This window comes from Oncorhynchus kisutch, linkage group LG11 (genome assembly GCF_002021735.2).
Source record: "Oncorhynchus kisutch isolate 150728-3 linkage group LG11, Okis_V2, whole genome shotgun sequence".
NCBI lineage: Eukaryota > Metazoa > Chordata > Actinopteri > Salmoniformes > Salmonidae > Oncorhynchus > Oncorhynchus kisutch.
Window position 1 is genome coordinate 13,793,102 of NC_034184.2, and position 16,555 is coordinate 13,809,656.

The following is a 16,555-nucleotide window of genomic DNA, read 5'->3' on the forward strand; positions in this document are numbered from 1 at the left end:
TAATTGTCTTTTGTTTGGAGCTCTTCTGTCAATCTTGAGTAAGGACATGCACCTGATTACGCATAGAAGTAGGCCTAGGTTACCTGGCTTGTGCGCAAATGTAGGCTTTTAAAATGTGCCTATTTGGGGATCTGATATTATTTCTTATTGTCTTAACTCACCATCACTATAGAGCTTCTCAAAGCAGTTCTAGTGTTGAGACCATGAAGAGGGTGAAGGTAGTGAATGGCCCTTCTATTAGCGCTGTTGACCGCAGTGGCAGGTCTAGTGTTGAGACCGTGAAGAGGGTGAAGGTAGTGAATGGCCCTTCTATAAGCGCTGTTGACCGCAGTGGCAGTTCTAGTGTTGAGACCGTGAAGAGGATGAAGGTAGTGAAGGGCCCTAAAGTGGATGAAGGTAGTGAATGGCCCTAAAGAGGATGAAGGTTGTGAATGGCCCTTCTATAAGCGCTGTTGACTGCAGTGGCAGTTCTAGTGTTGAGACCGTGAAGAGGATAAAGGTAGTGAATGGCCCTAAAGTGGATGAAGGTAGTGAATGGCCCTTCTATAAGCGTTGTTGACCGCAGTGGCAGTTCTAGTGTTGAGACCGTGAAGAGGGTGAAAGTAGTGAAAACAAAAGTAATGACGTGTTGGAGTGGAAAGTTGTAATCGTGTTTGATGCGACCACGGGGTCTAATATGCACCGTATTCGATTACCCAATGCCATTAAGAAAGAGATAGGGTAAGTCACATTAGCCCGGTTCATTGGTAATGGTAGACCGTTAATATTCTGTGCTGACCATCTTCAGCAAGGGAAGATTCTGAAAATGAAAACTCATGGGGAAGAAAATCACAAGTCATGTCCCTGGAGATTCGGCTAAGCTGAGGGGGGTCATTTCTGGGGTTCCACTATCTATGTCCATAGATTATATAAAATAAAATATATAGGAGGGCATAGTGGTTGAAGCAAAAAGGCTGTTCAGTAAGAAGAGGGGCGGAGAAGTGAAAGCCTGAGGGGTATTATCAGTATTATCAGTATTATTCATGTTTGAGAAGGTTGTACCTAAGAATGTACAGATGGGCTTCCTGGCTTTCACTGTTAAGAGAGTTTGTCCCACCTCCATTAAGGTGTTTTAAATGCCAAAGAATGGGATATGTAGCGGCTCTGTGCAAAGGAAAGAAAAGATGTGTCAATTATGGAGGGGAACATGATTATGGTGAATGTGGGAACAAGTTCGGTGGATGCCAGGTGCAGAAAGAGGCTAGAGAGGTTCAAAGATACAAAATCACTCATAATGTCTCTTAAGCAGAGGCTGCAAGGCAGATTAGTTGAACTATTAGGCAGAATGATGGAGAAAATAGGGCTACTCCTGGAATAAGTGGACCTACTGTAGGAAATGTTGTTTAAGTTGGTCCAGACACGGATACGAGACCTGCTCAGAAATCTTGCTCTCACAAATGTGTAGTTTCAAAGGATACCTTGATAGTTAATCAGATTGACTTCATAGCCTTCATTGGAAAGGTGATCAACATGACAACGTTGTGGAAGGAAGAACTCCCAAGTTGAAGATCATTGTGGAAGCAGCAACAGAGTTTTTAGGAGTAACAGATGTTACTGTTGCCATGATTGTTGATTTGTTGACTCCTAATAATACTAATGATGGAATGTATCGGTATGATGATAGTTATGGTTTTTGTCATCCTTCAGTGGAATGCCAGATGCCTTATTGCTAACGGTCAGGAGTTTAAGGCTAAAACCACATCTTGATTTTATTATTTCTGGTTATTGTTCAAATCAGATCTGATAGATCAATTAGACAAGGTGGTGGTTGTGCCACGTTCATAAGAGAAGGTCTTGTATAGTGTCACGCCCTGACCATAGAGAGCCATTGTTTCTCTATGGTGAAGTAGGTCAGGGCGTGACTGGGGGGGTATTCTAGTTTATTATTTCTATGTGGGGTTGTAGGTTATTATTTCTATGTTGGTGATTTGTATGATTCCTAATTAGAGGCAGCTGGTAATCATTGTCTCTAATTGGGGATCATATTTAAGTAGCTGTTTTTCCCTCCTGTGTTTGTGGGATATTGTTTATGTGTAATTGCATGTTAGCACTCCATTGGTGTCACGGTTCGTTTATTCTTTTGTTGTGTGGTTCACTTACTTTAAAACTTCTTGGCGCACCCATCCCGTTAGCGGGATCATTTTCATCAACATCCGCTGAATTTTCATGAAATCACAAGTGCAATATAGCAAAACACAGCTTAGCTTGTTGTTAATCCACCTGGTGTGTCAGATTTCAAAAAAGCTTTACAGCAAAAGCTATCCAAGCGTTTATGTTAGGACATCTCGCTCAGCAGACAAAACATTACAAACAGCTAGCAGCAAAGTAGATTGGTCACAAAAGTCAGAAAAGCAATAAAATCAATCGCTTACCTTTGATGATCTTCGAATGTTTGCACTCACGAGACTCCCAGTTACACAATAAATGTTCCTTTTGTTTGATAAAGATTATTTTTATATCCAAAAACCTCCATTTGGTTGGTGCGTTTTGTTCAGAAATCCACAGGCCACAGGCAGGTCATGACGGTCAGGCGAAAATTCCAAATAGTATCCGTAAAGTTCGTAGAAGCATGTCAAACCTTTTTTATAAACAATCCTCAGGTTGTTTTTACAATAAATAATAAATAATATTTAAGCTTTTTCAATAGGAGAGAGAGAGAAAATGTCTGCTCCAAGTTGTTGCGCATGCAAAACTCTGCTGGCACCCAGCCATCCACTGACGCGATGTGATCCTTCTCGCTCATTTTTCCGAATAAAAGCCTGAAACTATGTCTAAAGACTGCTCACACCATGTGGAAGCCATGGGGAAAGGAATCTCATTGATATCCCTTTAAATGGAGGGAAGGCATGCAATGGAACAGGGAGATTAGTTTCTCTTAGGCACTTCCTTGTTGGATTTTCCTCAGGTTTTCGCCTGCAATATCAGTTCTGTTATACTCACAGACAATATTTTGACCGTTTTGGAAACTTTAGTGTTTTATATTCTAATCTGACAATTCTATGCATATTCTAGATTCTGGGCCTGAGAAATAGGCAGTTTCATTTGGGTACGTTTTTCATCCAAACATCAAAATACTGCCCCCTACACTCAACAGGTTAAATAAAATAAATATGTGGAACCCAGATCACGCTGCACGTTGGTCCGAGTATGCTTACAATGATCATGACAGAATATCCCACCAGTCAAGGACCAAGCAGCGGGCAACGATGGGGAAAATAAGTTGGACATGGGAGGAAATAATGGAAGGACAGGAGATCCTTCCTTGGTGGCAGACGAAAGGTTATGATGGAGGACAGCAACGACGCCGGGGTTCGCGGCCACAAGGAAAGCCCAAAATACAGCCCAATTATTTTTTTGGGGGGGCCGGCACACGGGGTGGCCGAGGCGTGTACCAGAGAGCTTCCGGAGACGGTTTCCAGTCCAGAGCATCCGGCGACGGTTCCCAGTCCAGAGCTTCCGGCGACGGTCCCCAGTCCAGAGCTTCCGGCGACGGTCCTCAGTCCAGAGCTTCCGGCGACGGTCCCCAGTCCAGTGCTTCCGGCGACGGTCCCCAATCCAGAGCTTCCGGCGACGGTCCCCAGTCCAGAGCTTCCGTCGACAGTTCCCAGTCCAGAGCTTCTGGCGACAGTTCTCAGTCCAGAGCTTCCGGAGACGTTTCGCAGTCCGGAACCTCCAACGACGGGCCTCAGTCCGGAACCTCCAACAACGGTCCCCATTCCAGGGTCTCCAGCGACGGTGCCCATTCCGGGGCCTCCAGCGATGATCCGCAGTCCAGAGCCTCCAGCGATGATCCATGGTCCGGTTCTACAAAGGCGGAGGGATCAGCGTAAAGAGGGGGGGGCTGCGTCCAGAACCGGAGCCGCCACCGAGGGTAGATGCTCACCCGGACCCTCCCCTATAGGTTCAGGTTTGCGACCGGGAGTCCGCACCTTTGGGGGGGGGGGGGGGGGGGGGGGGGGGGGTGCTGTCACGCCCTGACCTTAGATATCTCTGTTTTCTTTATATTTTGGTTAGGTCAGGGCGTGACTAGGGTGAGTACGCTAGTTTTTGTATTGTCTAGGGTTTTTTGTATGTCAGGGTTTTTGTAGGTCTAGGTGATTTGTATGTCTATGGTGGCCTGATATGGTTCCCAATCAGAGGCAGCTGTTTATCGTTGTCTCTGATTGGGGATCATATTTAGGTAGCCATTTCCCTTTGGGATCTTGTCTATGTGTAGTAGCCTGTCAGCACTCGTTTGTATAGCGTCACATTTTGTTATTTTGTTAGTTTGTTCAGTGTTCATTCTTTTAATAAATAAGAATGTACGAATACCACGCTGTGCCTTGGTCCGATCTTTATGACGAACGTGACATTATTTGTTTTTGTCTTTGCTTAGTTTCACTTTCTATTAAATAATGTGGAACTCAACATCTGCTGCGCCTTGGTCCGAAATTTATTCTAGCGAATGTGACAAACACGGTATATAAACATAATATGACATTTGGAACTTCTGAGTGTAATGTTTACTGTACATTTTTGTTTATTTCACTTTGTATATTATCTAATTCACTTGCTTTGGCAATGTTAACATATGTTTCTCATGCCGATAAAGCCCCTTGAATTGATACTCTCCCACTGCAAGCCCTTTCAAGAAGGCCAGTTTTCTGGCTCAACATTGGAACTCCTTGTAACGGCAGGTCTGCTGTGAATGTCCTGTCCCCAAACAGTGAATACAGGGCTTTGACGTCTCTCCCCTCCGGTCTGACATCCACTGTTTATCCCTGTCGGATTCGGGTCGGTTCCCCTCCCGTTTTGTGGTCAACTGATCGGTTCTCAACTGAGTCCGTGTCTGCTGGAATTTATGGATACTCTGAGCTGTGCACTCGAAGTTGTTGACAATGTCCAATATTTTTGCTCATGTTAAATTCTCCCCATATGCCGCGCTTAACATCTTGCCACACAGCTCCATACTGGCAACTCCATAAACTAGCTGGTCCCTCAGCTGTTCCCAAATCTTTCAGCAGCGCAAACATCTTTGAACCCACGACTTAAAGAAACACGCTCTTCTGCGATCGTCAGCTATCTTGTATGTGCTGAAGCTCTTGTTAGCCTCCTGGAAACATATCCTCTTCTTCTTCTATGAGGTTTAACGGCAGTTGGCATACAATGTGTTGCATTACCACCACCTACTAGACTGGAGTACAACTCCTTATACATTGCTTGAAAAACGAACTAAATAAATACCCTACCATCTAACACTACACTCACTAATTGTCACGGTCGTCCTCCTCTTCATCTGAAGAGGAGAGTCGAGAAGGATCTGAGGACCAAAATGCGGCGTGATATGTGTTCATGTTGAATGTTTAATGAAAGAAAGAACTGAACACTGAAACACTATACAAAAACAGTAAACAAAATAACAACCGTGAAGCTAATGCGAGCTGCGCTGAAACAAGCCATCAACATAGACAATCAAATCAAATTTTATTTGTCACATACACATGGTTAGCAGATGTTAATGCGAGTGTAGCGAAATGCTTGTGCTTCTAGTTCTGACAATGCAGTAATAACCAACAAGTAATCTAACTAACAATTCCAAAACTACTGTCTTATACACAGTGTAAGGGGATAAAGAATATGTACATAAGGATATATGAATGAGTGATGGTACAGAGCAGCATAGGCAAGATACAGTAGATGATATCGAGTACAGTATATACATATGAGATGAGTATGTAAACAAAGTGGCATAGTTAAAGTGGCTAGTGATACATGTATTACATAAGGATGCAGTCGATGATATAGAGTACAGTATATACGTATGCACATGAGATGAATAATGTAGGGTAAGTAACATTATATAAGGTAGCATTGTTTAAAGTGGCTAGTGATATATTTACATAATTTCCTATCAATTCCCATTATTAAAGTGGCTGGAGTTGAGTCAGTGTCATTGTCAGTGTGTTGGCAGCAGCCACTCAATGTTAGTGGTGGCTGTTTAACAGTCTGATGGCCTTGAGATAGAAGCTGTTTTTCAGTCTCTCGGTCCCAGCTTTGATGCACCTGTACTGACCTTGCCTTCTGGATGATAGCGGGGTGAACAGGCAGTGGCTCGGGTGGTTGATGTCCTTGATGATCTTTATGGCCTTCCTGTAACATCGGGTGGTGTAGGTGTCCTGGAGGGCAGGTAGTTTGCCCCCGGTGATGCGTTGTGCAGACCTCACTACCCTCTGGAGAGCCTTACGGTTGAGGGCGGAGCAGTTGCCGTACCAGGCGGTGATACAGCCCGACAGGATGCTCTCGATTGTGCATCTGTAGACGTTTGTGAGTGCTTTTGGTGACAAGCCGAATTTATTCAGCCTCCTGAGGTTGAAGAGGCGCTGCTGCGCCTTCTTCACGATGCTGTCTGTGTGAGTGGACCAATTCAGTTTGTCTGTGATGTGTATGCCGAGGAACTTAAAACTTGCTACCCTATCCACTACTGTTCCATCGATGTGGATAGGGGGGTGTTCCCTCTGCTGTTTCCTGAAGTCCACAATCATCTCCTTAGTTTTGTTGACGTTGATTGTGAGGTTATTTTCCTGACACCACACTCCGAGGGCCCTCACCTCCTCCTTGTAGGCCGTCTCGTCGTTGTTGGTAATCAAGCCTACCACTGTTGTGTCGTCCGCAAACTTGATGATTGAGTTGGAGGCGTGCGTGGCCACGCAGTCGTGGGTGAACAGGGAGTACAGGAGAGGGCTCAGAACGCACCCTTGTGGGGCCCCAGTGTTGAGGATCAGCGGGGAGGAGATGTTGTTGCCTACCCTCACCACCTGGGGGCGGCCCGTCAGGAAGTCCAGTACCCAGTTGCACAGGGCGGGGTCGAGACCCAGGGTCTCGAGCTTGATGACGAGCTTGGAGGGTACTATGGTGTTGAATGCCGAGCTGTAGTCGATGAACAGCATTCTCACATAGGTATTCCTCTTGTCCAGATTGGTTAGGGCAGTGTGCAGTGTGGTTGAGATTGCATCGTCTGTGGACCTATTTGGGCGGTAAGCAAATTGGAGTGGGTCTAGGGTGTCAGGTAGGGTGGAGTTGATATGGTCCTTGACTAGTCTCTCAAAGCACTTCATGATGACGGATGTGAGTGCTACGGGGCGGTAGTCGTTTAGCTCAGTTACCTTAGCTTTCTTGGGAACAGGAACAATGGTGGCCCTCTTGAAGCATGTGGGAACAGCAGACTGGTATAGGGATTGATTGAATATGTCCGTAAACACACCGACCAGCTGGTCTGCGCATGCTCTGAGGGTGCGGCTGGGGATGCCGTCTGGGCCTGCAGCCTTGCGAGGGTTAACACGTTTAAATGTTTTACTCACCTCGGCTGCAGTGAAGGAGAGACCGCATGTTTTCGTTGCAGGCCGTGTCAGTGGCACTGTATTGTCCTCAAAGCGGGCAAAAAAGTTATTTAGTCTGCCTGGGAGCAAGACATCCTGGTCCGTGACTGGGCTGGATTTCTTCCTGTAGTCTGTGATTGACTGTAGACCCTGCCACATGCCTCTTGTGTCTGAGCCGTTGAATTGAGATTCTACTTTGTCTCTGTACTGACGCTTAGCTTGTTTGATAGCCTTGCGGAGGGAATAGCTGCACTGTTTGTATTCGGTCATGTTACCAGACACCTTGCCCTGATTAAAAGCAGTGGTTCGCGCCTTCAGTTCCACACGAATGCTGCCATCAATCCACGGTTTCTGGTTAGGGAATGTTTTAATCGTTGCTATGGGAACGACATCTTCAACGCACGTTCTAATGAACTCGCACACCGAATCAGCGTATTCGTCAATATTGTTATCTGACGCAATACGAAACATGTCCCAGTCCACGTGATGGAAGCAGTCTTGGAGTGTGGAGTCAGCTTGGTCGGACCAGCGTTGGACAGACCTCAGCGTGGGAGCCTCTTGTTTTAGTTCACCCACAAACAAACAGTGCAACTCAGGCTACCTAAGTATGATTCTAAGTATGATTCTCAATCAGAGACAACTAATGCCACCTGCCTCTGATTGAGAACCATACTAGGCCGAAACATAGAAATCCCAAATCATAGAAAATAAAACATAGACTGCCCACCCAACTCACGCCCTGACCATACTAAATAAATACAAAACAAAGGAAATAAAGGTCAGAACGTGACACTAATTTCAAAATTATATCAAATAAAATTAACACCACCCTACTCCACTAATTAAATGTATTTAGTCCTACCTCATGCCATCATCCTGAAAGGATGGGGCATCACCACTTAATACACCCTGTAACTCTTCTGATGTCAAGTCTCGCACACCCATATACCTCTCTGCAACTGTCACCACAACCTCCATTTTCTGAGACTTCTGATCCATCCCTGCAGTACAATTGATAACCATTGCTAAAAATCCAATCATACTAAAACTTATATCACTTTTTGGTCTATTCCTCTGTTCTGGTATGTCTACTACTCTCACCACACCTCCCCCTTTACCCATCTTCCTCTACTTTCTTCACTGCCTCAGCATATGACAACTTCTGCACTACTCTAACCCTAGAAACCTTAACCTGGCTCTCTCGCACAGGACATTTCTGATCCCCAGCTCCATGGGCACCACTACAATTAACACATTCCACTACTTTCCCCAATACTACACATTCCTTTGTCTCATGCCCTTCTGTACATTTCTCACACCTTGGACCCTCCCTCCTACACACTGCTGCCACATACCCATAAGCTTGACACCTGTAACATCGTAATGTATTCCGCACATACGCTCATACAGGATAACTTATATATCCTAATATTACTTTGTCGGGCAAAGACTCAACTTCAAAACTCAAAAGAACAGACAACGACTCTTCTGTTTCCCCACTCTCGAAACCCTGTCTGCATCGCATCAAACGACGAGCATCACATACACTGGGAATCTTTCCCCTCAGCTGGTCAACTTTTATATTTACTGCTACCCCAGTTATCACTCCTTTCATTGGTGCCCTTTTCTTGAGAACGAAACAATTCACTTTTCTTGCCCCCATTCATTTTACTCCAAGCCATTCTCCCTCTGCCTAACAGAAACAAAAACAATTACCAGAACACCACCGCTGTCACCGATTCCACATGACCCAACTCTTTTTTACTCACAGCGAAACCACAAATGGATCAGCCAAAAGGCAAGAGTACACTTTTTTCATAAACTTCACTCCTACTGTCACTGACTCTTGTTTTCCTGATCCCAGGTGCTTACCTCAGTCTCCAATAACTTCACTGCACCTATCACCTCCGATACTTCAGCCTCATTCACTTCCATTTCTCCTCCTGTCTTCAGCTCACTCTGCTCACACTTTCTACCATTCTTCTTTAACAAACCATCTCCCTTTTCCCCACCATTTTTATCCAACTCAAGTTCAACCTCTTCTTCCTTCTCTCTCTCTTAGACCTCTTCTCCCTATCTTTTTCCTCCATTCCTCCTCCGTTTTCCAAGTATACATCTCCTTATGATAATACTGTTGCCCCACTCCTGACACCCATCTAGTTCTTGCTTTCTCTAGGGACTCCATGTCCACCTCCTGGAAACACAAACAGGTTTAACTACTGAAAAGTGCCATAGCGCTCATTAGCCCACGCGCCGTTTCTTCCCAGCTGAGCAGTTAATTTACTAACGTTAGTGTAACTGACAGTTAGACTTACAGGTCATGTCGTTGTCTTTTGTTTGAATTGTTTACATATCCGCTGTGCGGGCGAAATGATAATACAAGCGGAACTACGTAGCTAATACTGTTGTAACGAGGATCCTTATTGTAGCAACACACTTTTGGAGGGAAGGAAATCCTGCGCTGCGTTAGCTAAGTTTTCATGTCATCGGGTGTAGTTCATAAAGGTTGAAGAGTGTATGTTAGGATGAAGTGTGAATTCATGCAAGGAATAATAAGTGTGAAGTTTGATTTCCTCCCTTCTGTAATAAGCAGCCAATGAGGTATTTTTTCCTTTATTCATGTGTTTAATCTGAACCCGTTATAACGCCGGTTAAACTGTTATGTATGTAAGCACTTCAGAGTTATACCAAGCTAATAAGTCACTCGTAAGATAAGGTTGTAAGAGTGTGCTTAACTGTATTTTTCATTTACTTTATAGTTCTCACGGAAGGTGATAATTCTGACTAAAACTACAGAATAAAGCCGCCAGTTTAAATCAAGGAACGGTTGTGCTCGTGGTTACTGAAGGGAGCTACAGTGAGGACTCATTGGCTGCTTATTACAGAAGGGAGGAAATCAAACTTCACACTTATTATTCCTGGCATGAATTCACACTTCATCCTAACATACACTCTTCAACCTTTATGAACTACACCCGATGACATGAAAACTTAGCTAACGCAGCGCAGGATTGCCTTCCCTCCAAAAGTGTGTTGCTACAATAAGGATCCCCGTTACAACAGTATTAGCTACGTAGTTCCGCTTGTATTATCATTTCCCCCGCACAGCGGATACGTAAACAATTCAAACAAAAGAGAACGACATAACCTGTAAGTCTAACTGTCAGTTACACTCCCACCAATCACCGGTGATTTCTGTGAAAGGGGTCTGCAGGTTTCTTGATCGGCTTCCAGGAGGGTGACTGTCTTATGGATGGGCCTCTCCAGATAGGTGGGTTTGGTGATGCGTTTACCGCTCTCATCTAGGGTTGAGTCGCTGATCAGTAACTTGAATCTTCTCACCCGGCCATCCTGTCCCGGGTACACTTCTGTAACCTTTGCCAATTTCCACTGGTTGCGTGGTGCAGTATCATCTTGCAAAATGACAATGTCATTAATCCTTGCGTTTCTTCTGTCTTTACTCCATTTCTGTCTGTGTTGGAGGTTTAGGAGGTACTCTTTCTTCCACCTTGTCCAGAATTCATTGGCTAAGAATTGTACTCTGCGCCATCTCTTGCGGAGATAAAGATCTTCCTTGATGAACTGTCCAGGTGGCGGTAAGATAACTGTGGACTTCATTGTTAAGATGTGATTTGGCGTGAGAGGTTCTGGACCTAATGGATCATTCAGATATTCCGTAGTTAGGGGCCTACTATTTAAAATTGCCATGACTTCATAGAGAAAGGTACGCAGAGAAGCGGTGTCGAGTCTTCCGTCTGACTGATCAAGAGTGGATGTTAAGACACTTCGTATTGTGCGGATTTGCCTTTCCCAAACACCACCCATGTGACTTGAAGATGGGGTGTTCATGATAAACTCGCATCCAAGTTCCTTCAGTCGTGTTTGATCCATTTCTTTCAGGGCGTCCACAAACTCGCGTCTTGTGCCAAGGAAGTTGCTGCCTTGATCACATATGATTTGACGAACATTACCACGTATGGCAATGAATGAACGCAGGGAATTGATAAAAGCGTCGGTGGTTAAGTCGTCAAGCACTTCAATGTGAACTGCTCGGGAGCCCATGCAAGTGAGTAGGAGCCCATAACGCTTTAACTCTCTTCTTCCGTCCTTGGCATAGAAAGGTCCAAAGCAGTCCATCCCGCAGTATGTGATGGGAGGTGCGGTCTCCATGCGTTCCTTCGGAAGATCTGCCATCCTTTGCCCTTCTGTACATCTTCTGAATTTCCTGCATTTCACACATTTGTAGATGTGAGAGGAAACTGCATTGCTGCATCCTAGGATCCATATACCGTTGGATCGCAGCTCATTGATCGTCATTCCACGTCCTTGGTGTCGTACTCTTTCATGATAGTGCTTGACGAGCAGCACTGACAAGTGGCTATCTCTTGGCAGGATTGCGGGATGCTTCACATGGGAATGAAGAGTTGCATGAGCCAAGCGACCTCCCACCCTGAGGATACCTTGCTCATCCAGAAATGGACTCAATTTATGCAACTTGCTTGCTTTATCTCTGGTCTTGATGTCTTTCTGGTGCCTAAGGTTGTGTATCTCATGGGAGAAGGCTGCTTCTTGAACCATCTTTATAATGGTGAGCTCTGCCTCTCTCCTTTCTTCTATGCTTGTAGCTTCACTGGACCTCAATTTTAAGCCTATGGCTTCCTTGACACGTCATTTGAGTCTGGCAATAGCTTTTACCACTCTTGCCCAGTCTGAGAACTTATGAAGGTGATCTAGTAAGGATCTTTCTTCCTTTGCTTGGGTATCATGGACCAGGGATTTCAGCTCTGGATCATTGTCTGAGAACTCTTCCCCCTTGACTTGTCCTTTGGGAAGTTCTTCATGCCAAAGAAAGTCTGGACCTGTGAACCAGTTGGAAGCCATGAGCTGTTCTGATGTGAGACCTCTGGAAGCATGATCCGCAGGATTCTCTTCAGAGGTCACATATCTCCATTGTTCGGGATCTGTGCTTTGCTTAATGCGGTGAATACGGTTAGCTACAAAGACGTGGAATCTCATGGCTTCATTGTTGATGTAGCCAAGAACTACCTTCGAGTCTGTCCAGAAGTATTCCTGTAGACCTTGTATCTCTAGCTCCTTTTTGAGCATGTCACTTGTTCGAACAGCTACCACCACTGCCGAAAGTTCCAGTCGTGGTATGGTCGTAACCTTGGAGGGGGCGACTCTCGACTTCCCCATAACTAGGGAGCAATGAACTTCTCCTGCGATGCTGATTGTTCTGAGGTATGAGCACTCTCCATAACCGTCGGAGAAGTGATGGAGCTCATAACTCTGCACCTCCTTGAAACTTGATGGCAAGTAGCTTCGTTGGATCCTTACTTCAGACAAGTTTTGTAGACCTTGGAGCCAGAATTCCCACTGGGAACGTAGGTCATCTGGAAGGGGGTCATCCCAGTCGATTTTGTCAAGACACATCCGCTGCAAGATCTGCTTCCCCGCCAGGACAAAGGGTGCCACAAACCCAAGCGGATCATATGCAGAGGCTACTGTAGACAACACTCCTCTTCTTGTGAGTGGGCGTTCCTTGACAACTACTCTAAACTGGAACTCATCTGATGCGACACACCACAGTACACCAAGCGCTCTCTCCATGTGTGGTTCACCCAGAGCCATATCCAGGTCTTTGGCACCCTTGGCACGTTCTTCCTTGGGAATTGTGGCTATAACTTCCTTGCTGTTAGAGATAAACTTGTGCAACCGAAGTTTGCCGATGCTGCAAAGCTCTCTTGCTTCTTTCACCAGCTGGGCCGCTTCAGCTTCAGACGATACGCTCGTCAACCCATCATCAACATAAAAGTTCCTTTCTATGAACTGGATAGACTTCTCGCTGAAGCTTCCTCGTCCTTCGGCAGCAAGATGTTTGAGACCATAGTTGGCGCAACCAGGAGATGAAGCTGCGCCGAACAAGTGGACCTTCATACGATACACTGAGGGTTGAGACTCTAGATCTCTGTTCTCCCACCAAAGGAACCGTAGATAATCTTGGTCTTCTGCTTTCACATGAAACTGGTGGAACATGCGCTCTACGTCACACATGATTGCAACTGGACCCTTACGAAAACGACAAAGGACGCCCAGCAATGTGTTTGTCAACTCTGGACCGGTAAGGAGATGATCATTCAAGGACGTCTCTCGAAACTTAGCTGAGCAGTCAAAGACGACTCGTATCTGTAATAACATATTAACACATGGAACAAAGCATTCACTGACTGTTGTCTGCCTGTGGCCTAACCATGCAATTAAAGCTTGCACTAATAAATGCTCTAACCTCCCCTCCCCCCTGCTCCTCAGCAGATACTAACCGCACTGGCATACCCTGCACAGATGGCTGACTATAATAACACACAACCCTGATAAAACAGGAAACTCCCTAACTGCAGCTCACACACACACACCCCAGCACAGAGAACAAAGAACTCAGCTCTGCACCAATGGAGAAGTGACAGCGGGACCAGACCAAGCCCTGCTGTTCCACGCCAACCAGTCCGAAGCAAGAACAAAGACGATTCTACCTACGTCATTCTATGTACAAAATGCTATGCACACCATGTTTCGGGTCTCTCTTCAGGTGTCTCCTTCTGAGTCAATTGAACGAGACCGTGCACGCCGGAACAATACTTTTCACTGAATAAACAGCCTTACATTATACTTTATTCCACCGAGTCCTGGTTCTTGGCCGAGTCCAGTTCCTCCAATTTTAGACATCAACATATCTTCCCAGGCTTTTGTGGGTGATAAACCCCATGGTGCGGGATGTACCATGCTGGATGCTTGTTAATTTCCTCTTTAGAGACCTTCTCAGCATCTCCACAAGCTATAGTCTTTTCCATGAATGCTGTGTAGTCCTTGTAGTACTGCTTGTCTCTCCTTAGCCTCCTTTCCAGGCACTTGAGTTGGTGAACTGCACATGTTTTATTGTTCGGCAGGTTGGGTCTTTCTTCCTTGAACGGCAGCGGCATCTCATAATGTCCATTGTCCTTACGTCTGATGCCCTCTTTCATTTTCTTCAGGAACCGGATATCCTCTTGAGATATGAGGTCCTCTTCTGCAGCTCTCTCGTTGAAGTCAGATTCAAGCGTCTTGATAATGTCCAGTGTTGTGATTACCTCTCTTACACGTGTTCTACAAACATAGTGTACTTGATTTGTGAGGTTGGAAGAAGATTGAAGGCTTGGCATCACCTGTCTAACGATAACCCGATGACTCACTCCAATAGGGTCGCCATAGTCGATACATGGATTTCCATAGCCGACTATGCTCCAGCCAAGATCTGTTCTCTGAGCAAAAGGCTGATTTCCCTTACCAGACACAATTTCTCTTGGAAGGAGAGCCTGGGAGCAGTTGTAGCCAATTAAGAGACCGAGATCACAGCTCTGTTGAGGAGCAATCTCCTCTGCAATGTGTTCAAGATGAGACCATGCTCTTGCAGTCTCTGGAGTAGGAATATGATCTCTGTTTGCAGGAATAAACTCTCTCGAGTAGGTCGTTGGCAGAGGGATTTTCTTCTCCAAGTAAAGCCCTCTAACCTGCAAACCAGACAGCTTCTGGCAGGGCACAATGGTATTCCTTGAAGCCATTGTAGAGAGTTTCAATTGGACTGGCTCCTTCCTTGTATTGAGAGCCTTTGTTGTCTCTTCAAGGATAAAAGTGGTGTCGCTCTGGGTGTCAAGAAGTGCATACACGAGAACTTCACGATCTGGCTCACTTGTGGTTGACACCCATACTGGAATGATTGTGGAGGTGTGAGTGTTGTTAATGTCCCTTACGACTCTGTTAGATATGGCCTCACTTGACGCTCTTGTCCCCTTATCTTGTGGGGTCTTCCTATCCCTTAACCTTTCTTTAGTACGATCTTCGTGCAGGCAGGATGGATGCCTCCTCTGACACATGTCGCAGGTGTTCCTGTTATCACAATCTTTTGAGCGATGCCCAGTCCTTAAAACAGCCAAAGCACAATTTATTCTCTTGAACAAACCTCTGTCGCTCTGCGGTGGGCTTATCCATGAACTTCCAGCATTTGTGGAGACTGTGACCTGACTTCTCACAGAAGACACAACTAGTAACAGTATCTTTCTCATCAGAGTTAGTTGCTAATACCCTTGCTCCGGGGCTTTGAATCCTTGGCGTCTTAGGTTTTCCATCTTCGCTTGGTTTCAAAGCATGAAGGGATGTCACAGGATTGCAAGCGATCTTTGCTTCTCTCGTGAGAAACTTCACAAACTGACTGAAGCTTGGAAAGATCTCAGTTTCTTCTAAGATGTCTATGACCTTTCTATTCCATCTTGAAGTTAGCCAATCTGGAAGTTTAGCGAGGATCTTTTGGTTTTCATTACAGTCATTAAGCACCTCCAGGCCCTTATTCTGAGACATAGCAGCCTCACAGCTGCGAAGAAAGTCTACAAGGTCTCTAAGTTCAAGACTGTCCTTGGATCCTATCTTAGGCCATGCATTGAGCTTATCTCTGAAGGACTTGGCGATGAGGAATTTGTTTCCGTACCTTTCTTCAAGAATGGTCCATGCAGCATAGTAGGCTGACTCTGTTCCTAACATAAAGTAACTTTCGATGGCTTTCTTGGCAGGCCCACCAATATATTTTCTCAAGTAATATATCTTCTCAGTTGCTGGTATGTTCTTCCTGTCTATCAGAGTCTGAAAAGAGACCTTCCAGTCAGTGAACGAGAGTGGTTCTCCATTGAATGTTACTGGTTCTGGTATGGGGAGGCGGCTTTCACTGATTGATTCCGCTAGTAACCTGAACATGGTCTTGGTGCCATCTTCTCGCTGTGTGCTTGTCACAGCATGTTGTGGTGAGAGACTGTGAAATGAGCCACTTCTGTGCATGACTTCTTTCACAGATTTGCAGTTAGAGAGTAGTTCTCTCTTCTCGTCCTCTGAGTTTTCATCTTGCTCATACACTTGCATTCGCGCCTTGGCAGCATTTCGTTTCTTGAGCACATCTAGGCGCTCTAACTCTCTACGCTTATCTTCTAGCGTCCTTCGTCTGGCAGCATTTTCTATCTCTAACTTAAACTCGCAGCCTAGCTTCTTCTAAGCTATGTTTCACAGCCTCAGCTTCTTGCTCCGCTGTCCTCTTCTTATCTTCATCTTCGAGTCTCTGAAGCTCTTCTAGTTGGCGTTCTTGC